Genomic DNA, 7,387 nt, shown 5'->3' with positions numbered 1-7,387 from the left:
ATTCCTCAAAAAGCGTGGATTATAACCTTTAATTTTGGAATTTTTTGACCTTTTTCGCCCGGAAATATAAATTTCCGAGATGTTTACCATGGTTCCTAATACCCTCCGGGAGTATAGTTGAGTGGGTGGACCCATCCAATATGCCTTTTAACAGTTAATTTACCCATTCCAAACTTGCACCGATATCGTGACCTCAAGCCTACCACGGACATTTATGGCAACATATAAGGGTCATATATGGTTCCAAACGTCATTGTATGAACCTAAGATTTATTCCCTAGGGTCTCAATACTTTTCGCCACCGGGTCCTGTAACCCCAAAATTCCTCAAAAAGCGTGGATTATATCCTTCAAATTTGGAATTTTTTGACCTTTTTTCGCCCGAAAATAAAAAATTGCCGAAATAATTACCATGGTTCCTAATACCCTCCGGGAGTCCAATTGAGTGGGTGGAACCATTTAATATGCCTTTAAACAGTCAATTTACCTGTTCCAAATTTTCAGCGATATCGTGACCTTAAGCCTACCACGGACATTTATGCCAACATATAAGGGTCATATATGGTTCCAAACGTCATTATATAACCCTAAGATGTATCCACTAGGATCTCAAAACTTTTCGCCACCGGGCCCCGTAACCTCAAAATTTCTCAAAAAGCGTAGATTATAGCCTTCAATTTTGGAATTTTTTGACCTTTTTTCGCCCGAAAATAAAAATTTTCGAGATGTCTACCATGGTTCCTAATACCCTCCAATTGAGTGGGTGGAGCCATCCAATATGCCTTTAAACATTCAATTTGCCCGTTCCAAACATGCACCGATATCGTGACCTGAAGCCTACCACGGACATTTATTGCAACATATTAGGGTCATATATGGTTCCAAACATCATTATATGATCCTAAGATGTATCCCTTGGGTCTCAAGACTTTTCGCCACCGGGCCCCGTAACCTCAAAATTCCTCAAAAAGCGTGGATATTCAATTTTGGAATTTTTTGACCTTTTTTCGCAAGGAAATAAAAATTTCCAAGATGTTTGCAATGGTTTCTAATACCCTCCGGCAGTCCAATTGAGTGGGTGGAACCATCCAATATGCCTTTAAATAGTCAATTTACTCGTTCCAAACTTTCACCGATATCGTGAAATCAAGCCTACCACGGACATTAATGGCAGCATATAAGGGTCATTCATGGTTCCAAACGTCATTTTATGACCCTAAGATGTATCCCTTAGGGTCTCAAGACTTTTTGCCACCAGGCCCCATAACCTCAAAATTCCTCAAAAAGCGTGAATAATAGCCTTCAATTTTGGAATTTTTTAACCTTCTTTCGCCCAGAAATAAAAATTGCCGAGATAGTACCATTGTTCCTATTACCCACTGGGAGTCCAATTGAGTTGGTGGAACCATCCAATATGCCTTTAAACAGTCAATTTATCCGCTCTAAACTTTCACCGATATCGTGACCTCAATCCTACCACGGACATTAATGGCAACATATAAGGTTCATATATCGTTCCAAACGTCATTATGTGACCCTAAGATGTATCCGCTAGGGTCTCAAGTCTTTTCGCCACTAGGCCCCGTAACCGCAAAATTCCTCAAAAAGCGTGGATTATAGCCTTGAATTTTGGAATTTTTTTACCTTTTTTCGCCTGAAAATAAAATTTGCCGAGATGTTTACCATGGTTCCTAATACCCTCCCCCTGTCTAATTGAGTGGGTGGAACCATCCAATACGCCTTTAAACAGTCAATTTACCAGTTCCAAACTTGCACCGATATCGTGACCTCAAGCCTACCACGGATTTTTATGGCAACATACAAGGGTCATATATAGTTCCAAACGTCATTATATGACCCTAGGATGTATCTCTTGGGTCTCAAGACTTATCGCTACCGGGCCCCGTAACCACAAAATTCCTCAAAAAGCGTGGATTACATCTTTCAATTTTGGAATTATTTGACCTTTTTTCGCCCGGAAATAAAAATTGCAGAGATGTTTACCATGGTTCCTAATACCCTTTGGGAGTCCAATTGAGTGGGTGGAACCATACAATATGCCATTAAACAGTGAATTTACCCGTTCCAAACTTATATCGATATCGTGACCTCAAGCCTACCACGGACATGTATGGCAACATATAAGGGTCATATATGGTTCCAAACGTCATTATATTACCCTAAGATGTATCCCCTAGGGTCGCAAGACTTTTCACAACCGCGCCCCGTAACCTCAAAATTCCTCAAAAAGCGTGGATTATAAGCCTTCAATTTTGGAATTATTTGACCTTTTTTGGCCCGAAAAAAAAATTTGCCGAGATGTTTACCATGGTTCCTAATACCCTCCGGGAGTCCAATTGAGTGGGTGGAACCATCCAATATGCCTTTAAACAGTCAATTTACCCATTCCAAACTTTCACCGATATCGTGACCTCAAGTCTACCACAAACATTTATGGCAACATATAAGGGTCATATATGGTTCCAAACGTCATTATATGACCCTAATATGTATCCCCTAGGGTCTCAAGACTTTTCGCCACCGAGACCCGTAATCTCAAAATTCCTCAAAAAGCTTGGATTATAGCCTTCAATTTTGGAATTTTTTGACCTTTTTTCGCCCGGAAATAAAATTTGGCGAGATGTTTACCATGGTTCATAATACCCTCCGAGATTCCAATTAAGTGGGTGGAACCTTCTAATATGCCTTTAAACAGTCAATTTACCAGTTCCAAACTTTCACCGATATCGTGACCTCAAGCTTACCACGGATATTTATGGCAACATACAAGGGTCATATATAGTTCCAAACGTCATTATATGACCCTAAGATGTATCCCTTGGGTCTCAAGACTTTTCTCTACCGGGCCCCCACTACTACAAAAAGGCCTTAGAGAACTGTTATAATAGGCTTTATAGATCGCCTTAGGGGCGTTTTTCTGCTAAGCGATGTATAAAGTATAGAGAACGGGTCGTTTAGGCGTTTTATATATTGACAAAAAGAGAACGGTTGTTAGTCACAACCGTTCTCCTTTCCCTTCTTAAAATTGTACATTAAGGAAGGAAAAAAGAACGGTTCAGGCCACTTAACCGTTCTATATTGCATTACAATAGAGAATGGTTAAGTTAGATAACAGTTCTTTAAAGTTTTTTTTTTTTTTAAAAAAAATAATAAATCCAACCATATATATTTGTTAATTCAAATTACCCCTGTACGTATGTTATCTGGTATTATTCCTGTATTTTGATAATCTGTATTTATTTTTGTATTTCATTTTTAGTCTTGTATAAATTGTATTCCTATATTTTATCTTGTACATTTATCCTGTAAGAAAATTTCTACATTTCCTATGTAAAATAAACTCATGATCTTGTATGCGTGCAATATAAATTTTAGTATACATAATAAAATCAACAAAAATATTTCCGGATACGACGAAAGACACAAAAATATACTTCTTATATATATAATTTAAAACATCCAACCACAATTTAATTGAATAATTCATCTAGAATTTGTTCTATACACACAAACACGTGAGTTAAATATTAAAACACCTTTCTAATTAATGTTGATTTAAAAAAAATTATGCTTAGATATACCAATACCATATTGATCTACAATTCACATAAATCATCGTCGTCGTCATTTGGTTGATAATATCTGTAACATATAAAATCCACCTTTCCCTAAGCTCATCAATCATTTGTTGAGAATATGTAGGAGGAACTTGCTTGAAATACTACAAAAAATGTAAATTACATACATATTAGTAGTTAATAATATACACAATACATTCATCTAATTAAATATAAATAAATATATCATTTTTGATCTAGTACATATATGATCTAAGTTCATATCCATGCTTACAAGGTTGGGACGGGTCTACAGCAGAAGTTTTTAGCCCAAAACAAGAACCCGAACCACAATTAGTGAAAGAATATAATACATCTTACAAACAGCCTAAACATATATTTAAGGGAAATCATGACGATCCTAAGAATTAAGCAGTTACTGACATAAAAGTTATAAGCACGGGCTATAAAACATCCACTTGCAGATCAAGACAAAAGATACAAAATATATAACTTAAAATCAATTATGATAGTAAAAGTTATATAACCCACCAAATGCAAGTAAAAATAATTAAAACATGTAGCTGCATGCTAATGATCCAAATGTGAAAATAAATAATCTATCAATCTAATTTCAAATCAAAATTGAACAGGAGAAAAAAAAAACTCAAATAGTGATATTTAACCACCTCTTGACAACTTCCCATGAGATAATGGCGACAGGGTGCAATAATTTTGGTTTCACGATAGTAATAAGTTTTAATCTCTTGACACCAAGTTTCTTGTCCATTTCTGCTCGTTTCTGTCTTTTATTCAGCTGCAGAATTAAATTAGCGAAAAGAATGTGTTACCTCAAAAGATTAATTAGTGCAGCAAAAGAAAACTTTTAAAATGAAGCAAGCGACACAAAGTTTTCTATTTATTACTTTCAAACAAGAAACATAAACTTATTGATAAAGAGATAGAAATTAGTAAATTTGACAGAGATATGATCATTAATTACTAAGTTCCATAACAGATATAGAAGCAAATTACTGCGGGATGCAAGATAGAAGTTTAGTACTTCATTTTATTAAAGCTGCTAATGAGAAAACTCAATTAACAGCATCTAGAATCTGAAATAGATGTTATAATTCTTAGTAGTATCCAGTCACTACAGGAAAGTGTACTATAATAAGGAACCATTTGGAGACTCGGAAAACAAATGAAGAAAGCTCCTGTCATTAATTACGGCGGAATAGGAAAATCTAGAGAAACACAACTCTTGAGATGAGCCCCTGGAGAAGCTAGGAACAATGCTTCTAACAGATATCAAACTACAGATCATACCTCAGAAAGAACCACCATGATGCAAGTAGACAAGTTAAAGCCCCATAGATACAAAGTTGACTACTTCATCCAATGTTAGAAAAATATAAAAGAGAATATATATAACAAAACAAAATAAATAAAACCTTTTTCTTTTCCTTCTGTGCCTCTGAAGAGCTTCGTTTTTTATTCTTTGGGATGCTTGAGCCCTGAATAGATGGTAATACCAAGATGAAAATTGTTGGAAACACACACTTAAAAGTTATAAGTCCGGAAGCACGGACTATAGAACATCCACTTGCAGATCAAGACGAGGAGGGACTGCATACAGAAGAAAGAAGTTTTTGACATAAAGGAGGTCTTCTAAAAAACTGAAAATAGAGGGCATGATACTGAAAATTAAACCTGAGGTGATGAAAGAGTTACATAAGCATGCAATTGCAGGACATAAGCCTCTTTTTCAAAAAGAGATAAAGGAGAACTTGCCAAAGTTAGTGCACAAATAAGGTGCTCAGTAAGAAAAACTCTAGCATCATAAGCCATTAAGCATTAAAACTCTAGGAGGGGAAAACATTGGAGCAACCATGCACCTTAGCTCTGAGTCTATAAACAAAGACAAGTCAATTCACATTCATAGGGGATACAAGCTCAACTATGACAAAATAGCTGAAACCACTAACGGTGGGGTAAGCTCCAGGAAGAGGAAATCTGGAGACACAAACCTCCAAGATGATTTTGCAACACAGTCATACGTCAACAACAATGTACAAAGAATAAAAAACTCACTCATCTTTAATAGAACCACAGTCCACATGTTATGATTCCCTTCTCTTCTCTCTTCACAATCATCTACACAAATTCCACAAAAACACACTCCTTACTCATCATTGTAAGCATAGTAAAAACCTTGACTAGTCTTATACATTACTAGAATCAGATTTTATCATCACATAGTTTTAATCACAAGATCTCATAACCAACCCTTTTGTGAAAGAAAAGCAATGCGAATCAATATTTCTAAAATATATTGCAAAGTATTTAAAATTAATAGAGCACAATAATCCAGTGGTAATCAATTTCCCCTACCCCTCTTTCTTTATCTGATTAGGGTTCTAAATTGAACTTAGGTAAGAATATTTGGCTAAAATTATTTTGATTACTATTGAAATTAATGTAAATTCGACAAAATTAAGGGTAATTTGATTCAACTTACTGTAATTTGGCTTAAATACTTACATACAAACAATCGATTGAATTTATCCCTAAAACTAGAACTTTGAAGTTTTTTCAATCACCTAAATTCGAATTGCAAATTAATTTAATAGATGAAAACTATGAATTTAATTATGTTTCCTTCATATATCGAATGACTCGTGTGCTTAGATGGACAAAATATCAAAATTCAATTACTTGACAAATAAAATTCGAAACTACCTCAATGTACTTGGTGGCTAAGTGGCTTAGCGAAGTGGTGGTGCTGCAGACATTGTGCGGCGGTGGAGCGGTGGAGCGGCGGCATAGCGAAACAGTAAGTGGTGGTGCATGCAATTGGAGGTTTTCGGTCAACTTGAAGCAATTAACAAGAAGTACTGAGTATTTTTTTTATGAATAATAAGCAAAGGTATTTCCTAGTGGAATGGAGGAAGTGAAATGAAAGTGAAAGTCAGTTCTTTTTTTTTTCGGTAAATTCTTTGATTAAGTTGGGTAAATTCTTTTTTTTTTTTTTTTTTTTTTTTTTTTTTTTTTTTTTTTTTTTTTTTACAACACTCTGTATATATATAATTTGCCAAAAAAATAAATATTTCCTCCTAAAATTTTTTTAAAAAAATTATTCAAAAAATACAAAACGGTTATCAAGATAACCGTTCTATATCCTCTATAATAATTAAGTATTATTTTTAATTATTTGAGTAAAAGAAATAGAGAACAGTTAACTATGCTAACCGTTCCATATGAATTACCTTACAGAACGCCTCTTATACAAATACGTTCTATATTCTTTTGAAGAACGCCTACCTTTGTTAACTGTTCTATATTTTGCGATCTCTAATCTAGTTTTTGGTGTGGTTCCCGTAACCTCGAAATTCCTCAAAAAGCGTGGATTATATCCTTCAATTTTTGAATTTTTTGACCTTTTTTCGCCCGGAAATAAAATTGCCGAGGTGATTACCACTGAAGCCTACGACGGACATTTATGGCAACATTTAAGGGTCATATATGGTTCCAAAAATCATTATATGACCCTAAGATGTATCCCCTAGGGTTTCAAGACTTTTCGCCACCGGGACCCATAACCTCAAAATTCCTCAAAAAGCGTGGATTATAGCCTTCAATTTCGGAATTTTTTAACCTTTATCGCTCGGAAATAAAATTTGCTGAGATGTTTACCATGGTTCCTAATACCCTCAGGGATTCCAATTGAGTGTGTGGAACCATCTAATATGCCTTTAAACAGTCAATTTAGCCGTTCAAAACTTGCAATGATATCGTGATCTCAAGCCT

The 7,387-nt window shown here is 35.1% G+C and overlaps 1 long non-coding RNA gene across 2 annotated transcripts; it reads right to left on the bottom strand.

Moving 5' to 3' along the window:
* Window positions 1-3,552: 3,552 nt before the first annotated feature.
* LOC145605996 (uncharacterized) lies at window positions 3,553-6,506 on the bottom strand. 2 transcript variants are annotated; one of them, XR_014105187.1, is made up of 5 exons: window positions 6,320-6,506; window positions 5,672-5,734; window positions 5,032-5,094; window positions 4,267-4,394; window positions 3,553-3,741 (listed from the first exon to the last, which is right to left on the bottom strand). It is a non-coding gene; the product is annotated as an uncharacterized LOC145605996 (long non-coding RNA). The 2 variants fall into 2 exon arrangements; XR_014105186.1 differs by having other exon boundaries at window positions 5,032-5,734.
* Window positions 6,507-7,387: the final 881 nt, after the last annotated feature.

Source organism: Chenopodium album, chromosome 22 (assembly GCF_948465745.1).
Source record: "Chenopodium album chromosome 22, dcCheAlbu1.1, whole genome shotgun sequence".
In the NCBI taxonomy this organism is placed as follows: domain Eukaryota; kingdom Viridiplantae; phylum Streptophyta; class Magnoliopsida; order Caryophyllales; family Amaranthaceae; genus Chenopodium; species Chenopodium album.
Note: the sequence above shows the minus strand (reverse complement) of the source record. Positions and strands in the feature narration are given on the sequence as shown.